Source organism: Peromyscus maniculatus, chromosome 10 (genome assembly GCF_049852395.1).
Source record: "Peromyscus maniculatus bairdii isolate BWxNUB_F1_BW_parent chromosome 10, HU_Pman_BW_mat_3.1, whole genome shotgun sequence".
In the NCBI taxonomy this organism is placed as follows: Eukaryota; Metazoa; Chordata; class Mammalia; order Rodentia; family Cricetidae; genus Peromyscus; species Peromyscus maniculatus.
In genome coordinates this window covers 40,546,786-40,559,760 of record NC_134861.1, presented here as the reverse complement: position 1 = coordinate 40,559,760, position 12,975 = coordinate 40,546,786, and the positions used below count along the sequence as shown (strand labels likewise).

General features: G+C 40.8%; 1 long non-coding RNA gene across 1 annotated transcript; it reads right to left on the bottom strand.

Annotated features, from left to right (window-relative positions):
• Positions 1-787: 787 nt before the first annotated feature.
• LOC143267595 (uncharacterized) lies at positions 788-12,728 on the bottom strand. Its single transcript, XR_013042876.1, has 3 exons — positions 7,433-12,728; positions 5,022-5,108; positions 788-2,280 (listed from the first exon to the last, which is right to left on the bottom strand). It is a non-coding gene; the product is annotated as an uncharacterized LOC143267595 (long non-coding RNA).
• Between the last annotated feature and the right edge of the window lie 247 nt (positions 12,729-12,975).

The window sequence follows — 12,975 nt, the reverse complement described above, 5'->3', positions numbered from 1 at the left end:
ATTATTTTTGTTTTTAAAAGTAGAGTGTTGGGGTTGGAGATATGGCTCAGTGGGTGAGAATACTTGGCTGCCCAGGTCTAAGGATCTCAACTCAAAATCTCAGCACCAGTAAAGATCAGGCAGCCATTTTTACCTATGACCCCTTGCTGTGTCAGCTAGAAACAGGAGAATTGATGGGGTTTGCTGGCTGCCAGCCTAACTTAAGGTGAGAGATCCAGTATCAGGGGAATGTGGTGGAGAATGATACATCAGTCTATCTGATGTCCTTGCCTGTCCTCTGCATGTACAATTGCCCACATCTACACACAGAGCATATACATCATACACATACACCCACACCCACACACATTTAATTAATAATAAAAAAGAAAGTAAGGTCTGGTTACAGTTTACATTAGTTTGATTAAACATTAGAAAGGTATAAATTCAAACATCTTGAATATGTTATGTAGTATATGTACAGTATGATATACTGGACTTTCATAAATGATACCTTTTCTGTCGTGAGACTCTGGTAAGCAGCAGTGAACTTCCTTCAGATATTGTTGCAGCTAATTGAGTCACACTAACTACAAATGTAATTGCACAGCTGTTAGCGGTTCCATTAAGGTAGAGTTATATTGACATACAGGAGGAACTCCACTGAGAAGACAACCATCAAAATAGCCTGTCAACTCCCGATTTATTTAACGTATCCTCTTCATTAATTATTTCTCATAGTGGCTGCAGATGGCTATGGTATTTGTCAGAATGGAGTCCTTGCTAAAATCTCAAGTAAATTGTTCTGTTGAGTTCTGTTACAAAGAATTGTGGGTTTATCGTCCAGTAAGAACACTTACAGCATAAGCATGGAGACCTGAACTCAAACCACTAGCATTCACAGAAAAAATTCCAGAGTGCCTGTCACCTCGGTGCTTTGGAGGGCAGATATAGGGGCATTTCTGGGGCTTACTCGCTACCCACCTAGCCCCTGGTTGAAAGACCCCATCTCAAGTGGATAAAGTGGAGATAGATCAGGGCACCAATAATGTCCACCTCTGTTCTCAGTGTGCATGGGAGAATCACTGTTTCCAATCCATATTTAGCATGTGACCAAAAGTTTTGGAATAAAGCATCTTAAATGGTTTAACTTGATGTTTAAATCCTTTACAGATCTTCCAACAAATAGGAGGGCACTGTGCCTAGTGTGTAAGTCACAAAGGCAGTGATCTATCTAGTATGATCTTCTGTTTTAATAACCGCTAAATGCTGCCTGTAGGAGGTGTCAGGTACCATGCTAGGCATGTCACATGTTTTCTCTGGATTACCATGAAGTCTAAAAGACCGTGTGTAGTAAAAGAGCAGTAATGGAATCCAAGGACTATGGCATTTATCCAAGGGTGTTTGTACCACCTCGTGATTCCAGGCAGTACGAGTGGGATGAAAGTTTAAGGTTATGTATTAGGTACAATTTTTAAAAGTACCAACATGGTTTATAATTTCATTAAACTTGCAAATATTCAACAACTGTTTTATTTTCGATTATTTTATTGACATTTCATACCTATATACATTTATGGAGTATAATGAAGACTTTTCATGGACATACACAATATAGAATGATTAAATCAGTTAATAAAATTATAACTCACTTCCCTATATTTCTTACAGTGAGCCATTTGAAATTTACTCTTACTTATTTTGAAATACAGTATTGGTGACCATAGTCACAATTCTTTGCAACATCTGATCCTGTCTGAAATTCTGCCTGTTGGTCAACAGCTTCCCATCTTCTTCCCCCGGCCAGCCTTTGTACTTCCAGTTAAGTGTTTTTAGAATCTATATGTAAGTATGATCATGCATTATTTACATTTCTGTGTTTGTCTTAAAATAATTTCTTTCTAAATGAAGCTTACTTAATAACAACAGATTAAAATATTACCACTGTTTGAAGTCATAATCTAGTAAGAAGTGGGTGATTTTTATCCATTAATACTGTATTCCCCAATAAACTGTAGTTTTATCGAAGAACAGCACAATATAAATAGTAGCAGCAACCATCATAAACACAACACTTGTAGCTTTAAAATTGGAACAGTCAAACCAACTGAAAGATTTCTACTACATGAGCAAGTTGGGGAAAAAAACAACAACAAATACCATTGCTGGGAAAATGAGGCAATTCTGTACATCAAACCACAAGGAGAGTGAATCAGCTTCCTCTTGCTTCATTTCAGAGGGGTGCTGTCATGTGGTCTTGAACAGTTCACTTATTTGTGACCCAGATCCTTTCAGAGGGTTCTAGAACATAAATGTGGGTAGACTCAGCTCACATTCTGGTTTTGCCCCCTAATTTGCTTAAATTGCAAGGTTCCTGTGAAGTTTTTGAGTTGTGTCCTTTCCTCACATAAGCATTAGTTCTACTCCAATGGTGTAATTTTTTTATTAATTGTTAAAAGACATTCATGGGGTATTTGATACACACAGAACTCTGGTAGGCAATGGAAGAGGGTGGGGAAGAGTGAGACAATTACCTACCCTAAACATTAACTATGGGTACTTGGGGATTCAAATAACTTTAGATATATTTGGTAGAGCTGTAGATGACCTCATGTGTAGATGTAACCAATCGTCTTATTAAAATAAGAAACACAGAGCCAAGGTAAAAGAGAAAAGCCGAGAGGTCAGAGCTCAGAGATAAAATCTTACCTCCTGCAGTGCTCCTAGCTTCCCCGAGAGAGAGAGCTACTTTCTGTGTCTCTGTTTAAATAATCTTTCTGTTCTGCCTTCTCATTGGTTGTAAACCCAACCACATGACTGCCTCATCACTGCCTGTAAGTACCGCCCTCCAGGTCTTAAAGGCGTATGTCTCCAATACTGGCTGTATCCCTGAACACACAGAAATCTACCTAGCTCTTCTAACCACCATGCTCTTGCTATGGCTCTAATAGCTCTGACCCCAGGGCAACTTTATTTATTAACATAAAATTAAAATCACATTTCAGTACAAATAAAATATCACCACACTCATGAAGTATTGTCAAGCATTTTAGCTAAGTTACTAATTATTCTGAGGCAGATTATGAAAAGAAATTATCTGAGTCAGTAATAAAGCTATTGCTAGAGTGGAGGAGAAAGTGATTATGGTGATATATTAGCTACTTGTACATCACTGTTACCAAAAAACTAACAGAACGTCTTGGGTTCATAGCTTCACAGGGATTTCTGTCTGTCATGGTGAAGGATGGTGGCAGGGGTGAGTGGTAGAGCTGTTTGTGTCTTGGTAGACTAGGAAACAGAGACTGTGGTCAGAGCCAGGGTTGTTTTCAGTCCTTGAAAGGCTCACTTTTAGTGGCCTTCTGACACATGGGCCCTACCTCCTAAAGACTCCACAGGAGTCCAAACCTGGGGGATGAACATTCAAAACACAAGGCTGTGGAGACACTTCTGATTCAAACCATAACGGTTTAGCCCAGCCCCACAAAGGCTTCTGGCAATCTCAAACTGCAAAATGGCATTAGCACAACCTTAAAAACTATCATAGTTTTAACCAATAACACTGTTCAAGGTCTGAAGTCTAAAGTATTTGCTAAAATCCATGCCAATCACTTAGCTGTGTACTCTTGTTTAAAAAAAGTTATATGCTTCCAATATTCAGTGGCACAGGGTAATAATTCCCATTCCAAAAGGGAGGGGGTCAGAGGATATCCAGGAAAGATTGGATCAAAGGATGATCAGAATATATTATATGAAAAAGAACTATTTTCAGTTTTGAAAAAAGGCCAAAAAAAGATTTTTAATTCTATTCAAATATAGAATTTCAATATTAAAAATATAACTGTCAAATCACACCTACTCATTTGTTTTCTAAAATTTCAAGACTATATTCCCAAATACAAGAGAAACTGTTCTTACCTTCAGGTTATGTTTACAAAGATCTTTGTTATATATATATAACATATATATATATTGTTATATATATTGATATATATATTGTTATATATATATATCAATCCTATAACAGTGAATTAAAACAAAACCAGAAGGCTAAACCACAAATTGTATAGCTCCATCATTTTAGCTCTGCCCCCTTCCCCCCCCCTCCCCCCCGGTGTCTCTGACCTGCTGCACATGTGGCCTGTCATTTGGGCTGGCTCTACTCAGGGCCTTCAGCTTTCCTCTGGAGACATCTCATGATCCTGGCATCTCCACTTCTTGGGCTCTCCATTGCAATTTAGCTTCATAAACAACCTGTTCAGTGCCTCCATTCAGGAAAGCTTACCCCATTTTTCCATTGTCTTGCCCCGGAATCTTGGTGCAAGCCACCTTGACCCCATAGCTGTTGCATTATGCAGGCCTGCAGAATCAGCACCATAAGGACGATGTTGAATTCTGCTACCAACCTGGACCCTGGCTGTAGACGTCTATGAGTACCTGCATGTCTGACCTGGGAAGACACTTCCTGAGACAGCTTTTCCTTGCAGTGTGCTTCTGTGGCTTTCTTTCCAGGCAGTTTTTCACATACATTTGTATTTTCACATCTTGGAATCCGTAATGTGTGGTTTCTGGCCCTTGGGGCATTCCCCCTGCCGCCCTAGTGCAGTGTTCATAGGCTACTTTTCAACGGTTCTAATCTCTTTTACCTTATAGATGTTTTGTCTGCAGATGTTAAAGCACCTGTGCTCCCTTCTCCAACAAAACTGCACATTTTAAAGTCTGTCCCCTCAACCTTTTGTTCCAATTCTCACAGAAATACTGTATAAAAGCAAGACACAATAACCATGACACAGTCTGAATGATATTCTATCTTAAAATGTCCTCCACCATTAATATTCTACTACTTTTGAATTTGGCCTCTCTCAAATCTTTGGGGAACTAACAAAATGTAGTCAGATTCTTCTCTAGACTGTATCATGAATAGGCTGTAGTCCAATTCCCAATAAGTTCATACTCCCATCTGTCTTAGGGATGTTATTGCCATGAGGAGACACCATGACCACAGCAACTCTTATGAAGGAAAATATTTCATTGAGGTGACTCACCTACAATTTCAGAGATTCTGTTTATTATCATCATGGTGGGGAGCATGGGGGTGCAAGCAGATGTGATGTTGGAGACAGTTCAGAGTCCTGCAGGCAACAGGAAGTCAACTGAGACACTGGGTAGTATCTTGAGCACAGGAAACCCCAAAGCCTACCTCTACAGTGACATACTTCCTCCAACAAGGTCATCCCCACTCTAACAAAACCACACCTCCTAATAGTGCCACTCCCTATGAGATTATGGGGGCCAATTACACTCAAACCACCACACCATCTGAACCTAATGAGCAGCCTTTTCTGCCCACATTCCTGTTGGTATTCTGGTCTTCTGCTTTCTCACCAAGATGGATCATTAAGCAAAACTCACAGCATATTAGGACTCCTCTAGCCTAAAATTTCAAGTTCTCCCAGATGCCTCACGCAGATTAACTCCAAAGTCTTAAGAACCACATGGTAAGGTTTTGTCACAGAAATGAACCCACCATTCTGGTATATTTTTTTTTTATTCTCCTGATTGGGTTAAATTTGTATTGCTTTGATCAGAATACCTAACAGAGACAACTTAAGGTAAGACTTTATTTTTGCTTATATTTTCAGATGGATTTCAGTCCATTAGGGTGGAGAAGGCATGTTTGACAGGAATAATTCTGTCCATGGGAGTAGAGTGTGGTGGAACACTTCACATGAGAGTAGACAAGATTCCATAGAAGTAAGAAGTCTCTAGTGACTGGCTGTTCTGCTTCTCTGATCTTTCAGCTTTCACCCTCAATATCTGACCCTGGGTTTTTATTGTTGAGTCTAATTAGGATTGCATTTTAGTACCCTGAAATTTCAGAGCACGTAAAATGTAGATGTAACCAACCGTCTTATTAAATAAGAAACACAGAACCAATATAAAAGAGAAAGTCAAGAGATCAGAGCTAAAATATCACCCTTCCTCCTGCGGTGGTCCCAGCTTCCTGAAAGAGAGCTATTTCCCTGTGTGTAAGTCGTTTCATAGTCCTTCTGCCTTCTCATTGGTTGTAAACCCAAACACGTGACTGCCTCGTCACTGTCTGTATGTACAGCCCCCCAGGTCTTAAAGGCATATGTCTCCAATGCTGGCTGTATCCCTGAACACACAGAGATCTATGGGATTAAAGGCGTGCACCACCACCGCCACACTCTGTCTATGGTTCTAATAGCTCTGACCCCCGGGCAACTTTATTTATTAACATACAATCAAAATCACATTTCAGTACAATTAGAATACCACCACAGTAAAATATTTCAATACCCAAAGAACTTCAGGGATCTAAGTGACTGCAACTGCAAACTATGTCACTAAACATGTAGGCTAAAGCAATCCTCCACTGGGACTCTTAACAATATGTTTACAAAGGAGTAAGCCATTCTTTTCTACCTTACTACCTAAGCCCACAATGACTGCATGGGAATGTAGGATTCTGAAGAATGGGGAAGACACATTGGCTTACTTTTCATGTAGGGCATTATCATAACCATAGTGGTGATACATCTATGCCTGAGTATGTGGAAAGTGTCCATGAGATCACAGATGCCTGTTGGTAAGATGGGAAGTGTTCTGATTTACTCTGCTGGTGGTGAGACAGTGAACCAGCTCAAAATTGAACACAGACAATTGGAGTCCAAGGTGATGTGCTGAGCTACTACTACAGTCAATCCAAATGTGCCTCCTGGCTCTTACAATTTTAATACTAGAGTCTAACAAGGGAGAGTATTCTATTTCATATAGCTTTACGTGTGCTGTCATCAAGATACCTATTGTGAGGGCTAATCTTTAAGGTCAACTTGGATTAAGAAGCACCAGTAGAACATTAGTAAAGCACCCATCTAGGTATGTGTTGATAAGGGTTTTTCTCGAGAAGATTGACCAAAGAAGTAAAACTTCCCTTGAATGGAGGGAGCACAGCCTGTATGCTGGGTCTTTAGATGGAAGAAGGAAAAAAGGAAGCTCACTAACCCAGGTATTCTCTGCTTCCTAGCTGCCATGATGTGAGCCATACCTCCCTGCCACGATGGACCAAAGCCTCTGAAGTAAGGAAGCAAGAATGACTCTTTCCTCCCTTAATTTATTTCTCTCAGGATTTGTCACAGTGACTGACTAATTTGCGACTGTTTTGGAGTGGCCGCTATGCTAGGAATTATAATCGCGGATTTCCTAAAGTATGTGGAAGCTAATGTTCAGAGAGATTTAGAAACATGCCCGCAGTTGTATATGCAGCAGAGGAGAGTTGAACACAGGTCTCTTTAGTCTTTTCTATTTCTACACTGATCTTTTAAATTTAGCGTATTATATATTTAGCCCTCCTTCCCTGTAGACTCCACATTCACGAATTCATTCAACCATGAACTACAAGTATTTATGTCTCTCTGTGTATATGTGTCTGTACCTTCGTCTACTGTTGTAGGGGTGAGATCCTTTCTGCACTGAACAGTACAGACTCCTTTTTCCTCATTATTTCCCAAACAAGTGTGGTGGACTGAATAATGTCTCCTGTAGTTTCAGGTGTTCGGGCCCTTGGTCCCCAGCTGAGGTGCAGCTTTGGGAATAGTACAGCTTTGCTGGCGGAAGTACATCACTAGGGGTGGGCTCTGAGAGTTTATATAGCCTCGTCCCACTTCCAGCTCAATCTTCCGGCTTCACGTTTGTGTTGAAGTCATCTCTCCACTTCCTGTTCCTGCTGCCTTGCCTGCCACTTGCTGTCATGTCTCCTGCCCATATGACGGTCTCAGCCCTCTGGAAGGTAAGCCAGAATAAACTCCTTCTACAAGTTTCTTCCATAAGTCATGGTGTTTTGTCACCGCAGCAGGAATGAAATATTAAACGAATGATTTAAAGGATACAGGAGAATGTGTGGAAGTATAAATTCAAACATGACAACATTTTATGCAGGAGCTTGATTATCTGGAGATTCTGGTATCCTTGAGTCTGGTGAGAGAAGCTGTTCTGGAACCAATCACTGTACTTATGGTATCCGTATACAGTATGCTTTACAGCTACTTACCAGGTTTGAAAAGTTTTAATTATGGAAGCATCATCAGTAACTGGAATGGTGTTTCTCAAACTTTAGTTACAAAGCAATATTATAGAATCCTGGGACTTGCTCAAAATGCATTAACTCACCTGGATGAGACTCAGATGCCACATCCTTTAAGGCTCTTTAGGTTCTGATGTGGGCTCTGATGTGGTTCATACTTTGAGGCTCAGTCTGAAGGTTGCTAGGTCAATATTCTTGGCATTTAAGCTTTCTGGGTAAAGTTTTACTACAGTGGCATTTTCAGGGCCATAGAGTTTATCACATCTCAGTTCTTATCAGCTATCATTACTTTAGCTGAGGGCAAGCACGTGGATAAGAACTTTGAACAGCATGTACTCTGCCTCCTGCTATGTCAAGCAATATTTTCTGTTATGGTCCCTTTCCACTGATGACCATGTAGCTCAGCAAGTCTACATGGTCAGATTTGTATTAGTGAGAAGTTAATAATTATGTAATAATTATGATATGGGAGAGCATTGACTAAACCTTACTGCCCATCTCAATTTAGGTTCCTTCCTCTGTTGACAGAACCCCCTTTAAATGTAAGATAACATGCTGCTAGTGTATAGCCAATCTTTCAACAGCTAAGTTTATCACCAGTACAAAATTCCCCCCTCCCTTTGGAGAGGAATAAAATACAAATATCATGCTATGGGTAAAGGAAGGACTATTATTTCTTAGGGGAAGGGAAATCATGATCAAAATGTATTATATGAAAAATATGAAATAAAACTAATGATAATAATAATAAAAGAATTGGCTTGAAGTCTATTTTGTCATATGTTAGAATAGCAACACATGCCTCTGGAATTTTATCTATGTAATTTTTTTATTGGGGGTCATTAGTATGGTCTTTATAAATTTTGGAGATGATTGTCTTTTTTTTTTCATGTTTACTGTGTCTTTATACTAGAATCTGCCCATCTGAGGTTAGATCATTAGTTAAGACTTGTTGGTTTTGTTCTTTTAATTCAGGTTGCCTCTCTTCTTTTGGTGGATTAATTTTCAGTGCTCAAGAGAGACCAGGGTGTAATATAGTTGTGATGATATTTCAGCCCCTTAGACTGGAGTTCTAGGTATCTGGCTGTATCTTCATTCTGCCCCTATGAGATGAGTACTGTCTGCGGCAACCATCACAACCCAGTAGTTAACCCACTCTGATAATAGAGTAGCAGGGACTTCAAAGCAAACTCTTGGTAGGTACTGATTAGGTGGGGAGTAAAGGAACCCTAATGATACTGCATATAGTAATATGTTAGTATAAATGCAAAAGAAAAGCGAAGAAGAAGAGGTAAACAACCACCGTGAGACCAGTGATGAGTATTAGGTTATGTGGGAAGTAGAGGGCAGGGACATACATAGGGGTGGAAATAATTGAGGCAAAGGAAGAATAGTGTGGCTATGTGGCATTTTGGTTAATAGTAGACTGTTAAGGAGGAGGTCAGCCTCTGGGAGGTCAGGCTTTGGGAGATGTAACAGTAAGAAGAATAAGTATGGGAAAGAAAGAGAAAGGAAGAAAATGGAAAAAGAAAAAGAGAGGAAGAGAGAAAAATAAGAAAATGAAAGAGAGAGAGTTGACGACAGAGACAGAGAAAGGGTGGGGGTGCTCACCAGAACAAGTGTGTGAAACAGCAGAAGGTGCAAACAGTAGGGACATGCTGTCTTGCTTCAGTGCCCTCCTTCATCATGTAGATAAGGACAGCTATAGGGGAGTGGGGAGAGCTGGAGACAATGGAATAAGGCAGGTAAGGATAGCTCTAGCAGCAGAGCCGCTTCACAGTTGAGAGCAGTGTTGCTCTTCCAGAGGCCTCGGGTTTGATTCCATCATCCAGATGGTGCTTCGCAGCCTTCCAGATGCCCTCTTCCAACCTCCATGGGCACAAAGCATGCATACAGTACACACACAGAGAGAGAGAGAGAGAGAGAGAGAGAGAGAGAGAGAGAGAGAGAGAGAGAGAGAGAGAGAGAGAGAGAGAGAAAACACTCACATATAAAGTAAAACGAAGATAAAACTTTTTAATGAAGAATAGCTATAGTGGGGAAGGAGAGCTGGGTGGGAATATAAGATTACTAGCCTGAATGTTGCTTTCCTCTCCTTGGCTGACCACAGCTTTGCTGTCTTGGTCCAGGTCCAGTCTGTGCTCCTGCTGCATTTAAACACAGTCCCATTCTTCTCTTGTGGGCTCACAGATCCAGTCAGCCATGTTTTCTTGACTGAGACTATCAACTGTCCAGATTCAGTTGCTGTGTCCCCACAGAGTTGGGAGCAGCTGGTGGCTATATGGTACCCCAATCAGTGTTCAGACTTTTGCTTACCTCCCACAGCTTTGCCTTTCCCTGTTGGGGTTCTGATGGTGCCCTTGGAAGCAGTCACTGGGAGCCCCTTCTGTGAAATCTCTTAGGCCCTGCTTTTGTAGAGTTCTTGGTCAGAGTCCTTTAGCCCAGTTTGCCTGGACGAAAATGCCCCTATGGCAGAAAAACAAGTCAGATCCTGTTGTAGATAAAGTTTGTGGCCAGATAGCAGAAAGGGTTGTTTGAGATGTTGAGCAAGGCAATTCCAGGTCTGAAGAAGCAGCTGATGGAATGATAAAATATTCCTGCTCCCCCTTTTTCTAAATTGTAATCAGCTACTCCAGCTGATGTGGCTTCTATTCCACTCTCTTACCCTGAAGTTCTTATTTTATTTTTTGTTTATTAATATTTAGGGGCATGTATGTTTGAGCACCATTTGCTTATTTAGTACCCATAGAGGCCAGAAGAGGGCACTGGATCCCCAGAACTAGAGTTACAGACCATTGTGAGCTGCTCTGTGGGTGCTGGGACCCAAACCTGGATTCTCTGCAAAAGTAGCAAGTGCTCTTTACCCCTGAACCATCTCTTCTGCTCCAGTGAGTGTTTTTTGTTTTGCTTTTTAAAATAAAACCTCATGGAGCTGGGGAGGTAGATGGCTCAGAACACAGAGCCCGATGGCCTGAGTTCTACACAGAGACTCACTTGTTGGAAGGAGAGAACAGACTCTCATCAGTTGTCCTCTGACTACCCCATGAGCTCTTTGGTATTATTAAACCAGGACACAAGAAGAGAATGACTAAATCTACAACCGTCTGGCTACAGCAAGCTTTAGTTTAGAGGTGTACCCAGAACTGGCCTGCTGGCTGTCTCACCCTAAGTCTGGATTTGAGAGATCAGCCCCTTACTGGCCTTTTTGGGTCCCTTTTATGAAGAAAATCTAAAGGTTAATAGAAAACAGCTGTAAGTGTGTTTCCAGGGTTGAGATAATTGGCTATTAGAAAAAATACAATGAAAGGTAATAAAAGCAAAAAATATACATCATGTGGAAGGGGAGTCATACATTATGGGGCAGGTGGTCAAGGTATAGATCAAGGTCTTGAAAACATATTTTTATAAGGCAAAGGGCAATCATACATCATGGGGTCATGAGTTTGGTGCTGGTTGAAAAACATGTTTAGTAAACAGAAACTTATTCTTAATGAGAAATAGAAACCGATTCTTAGAAGGTATGGGGACTTAACAACAATGTGGCTCCTGTTCTGATTTCACAGTATGTATGTGGTGTGCCCCCACAATAAATGAGTCAGTATAATAAATAAAACAATAACAAAAATACTTTTATAATAATTCAAGGGCTAAGAGTACAGTGCATGCTTAGCATGCACAAGTCACTGAATTTTACACCCAGCCCCTAAAAGAAAAAAAAAAAGTCAATCACAAACATATCAGCTTTTTATAATCTTGCTTACAAGGAAAATGGTCAAAGTAATTCAAGAGAGTCCCCTTCATATGGATATTTTAGGACAATGAATGTACTAGTCAATTACCCTGATCACACTAAGAAATAATTGATTGTAGGTAATATAAGCACTGACCGATTTATCTGCTTGTTGATGATGACTGACTTCCTAGAACAGGCTAGTATTTACCCAACATGGTTATTTTTCCACATGCTCTGGATTAGTTAGTATTAATTTTAGTGCCCCCTTGTCACTCAGCAGCATCCCAGACCAAGGCTGCAGTTGAGAAAAATGAGTCCCCAGAATGGGGCTGTCTAGGCAGTGGCTGGGGCAAGATAAGAATCAAGCCAGTGTTTCATGGATTCATGGTTGTTTTAGAACAGTGGTGAGTCTGTCCACAGGAATCCTAGTCTTTCTGCTCACGTGATTCCTAGCCTTGTAAATTTCCAGACAGTTACTTTATATAATTATATTTTTTGAACTCTGGTTTGGTGTGTGTGTGTGTGTGTGTGTGTGTGTGTGTGTGTGTGTGTGTGTGTGTGTGTGTGTGTCCATCCCCACTTCAGCCAGCCAGAGCTAGTGAGGGAGGAAATAGACTGGTATTTCCGTAAACATTTTCCCCCTCTTTGGATGGGGTTAGGCAATTACCTGCCAGATTTCATCATTACAGTGACTAAATCCAACAATTTACAGGAAGCTTATCTATCGCCCTTTCATTCTGGCTGCTTGTGATACTTCTCACTACAAGGTAAAATAGCTGGATTGAGCTGGCTCTGAAACCATTCACCTTCCCTCAGGCCAACACATCCTGCAAAACAGCCCACAACAGATGCTTTGACTGGAAGTCCAAGCTGGTATTGAGTTGACGACATTTATTAAGAAAAGGAGAGGGCCGGGCGGTGGTGGCGCACGCCTTTAATCCCAGCACTTGGGAGGCAGAGCCAGGCAGATCTCTGTGAGTTCCAGGCCAGCCTGGGCTACCATGTGAGTTCCAGGAAAGGCACAAAGCTAAACAGGGAAACCCTGTCTCGAAAAAAAAAAAAAAAAAGAAAAGAAAAGGAGAGGATGTTGTTTCTCCTTTGCTTTACAGTTAATATACACTTATGAGTTAGTAAATAACATGTTGACCCAGAGAAGCTAAGT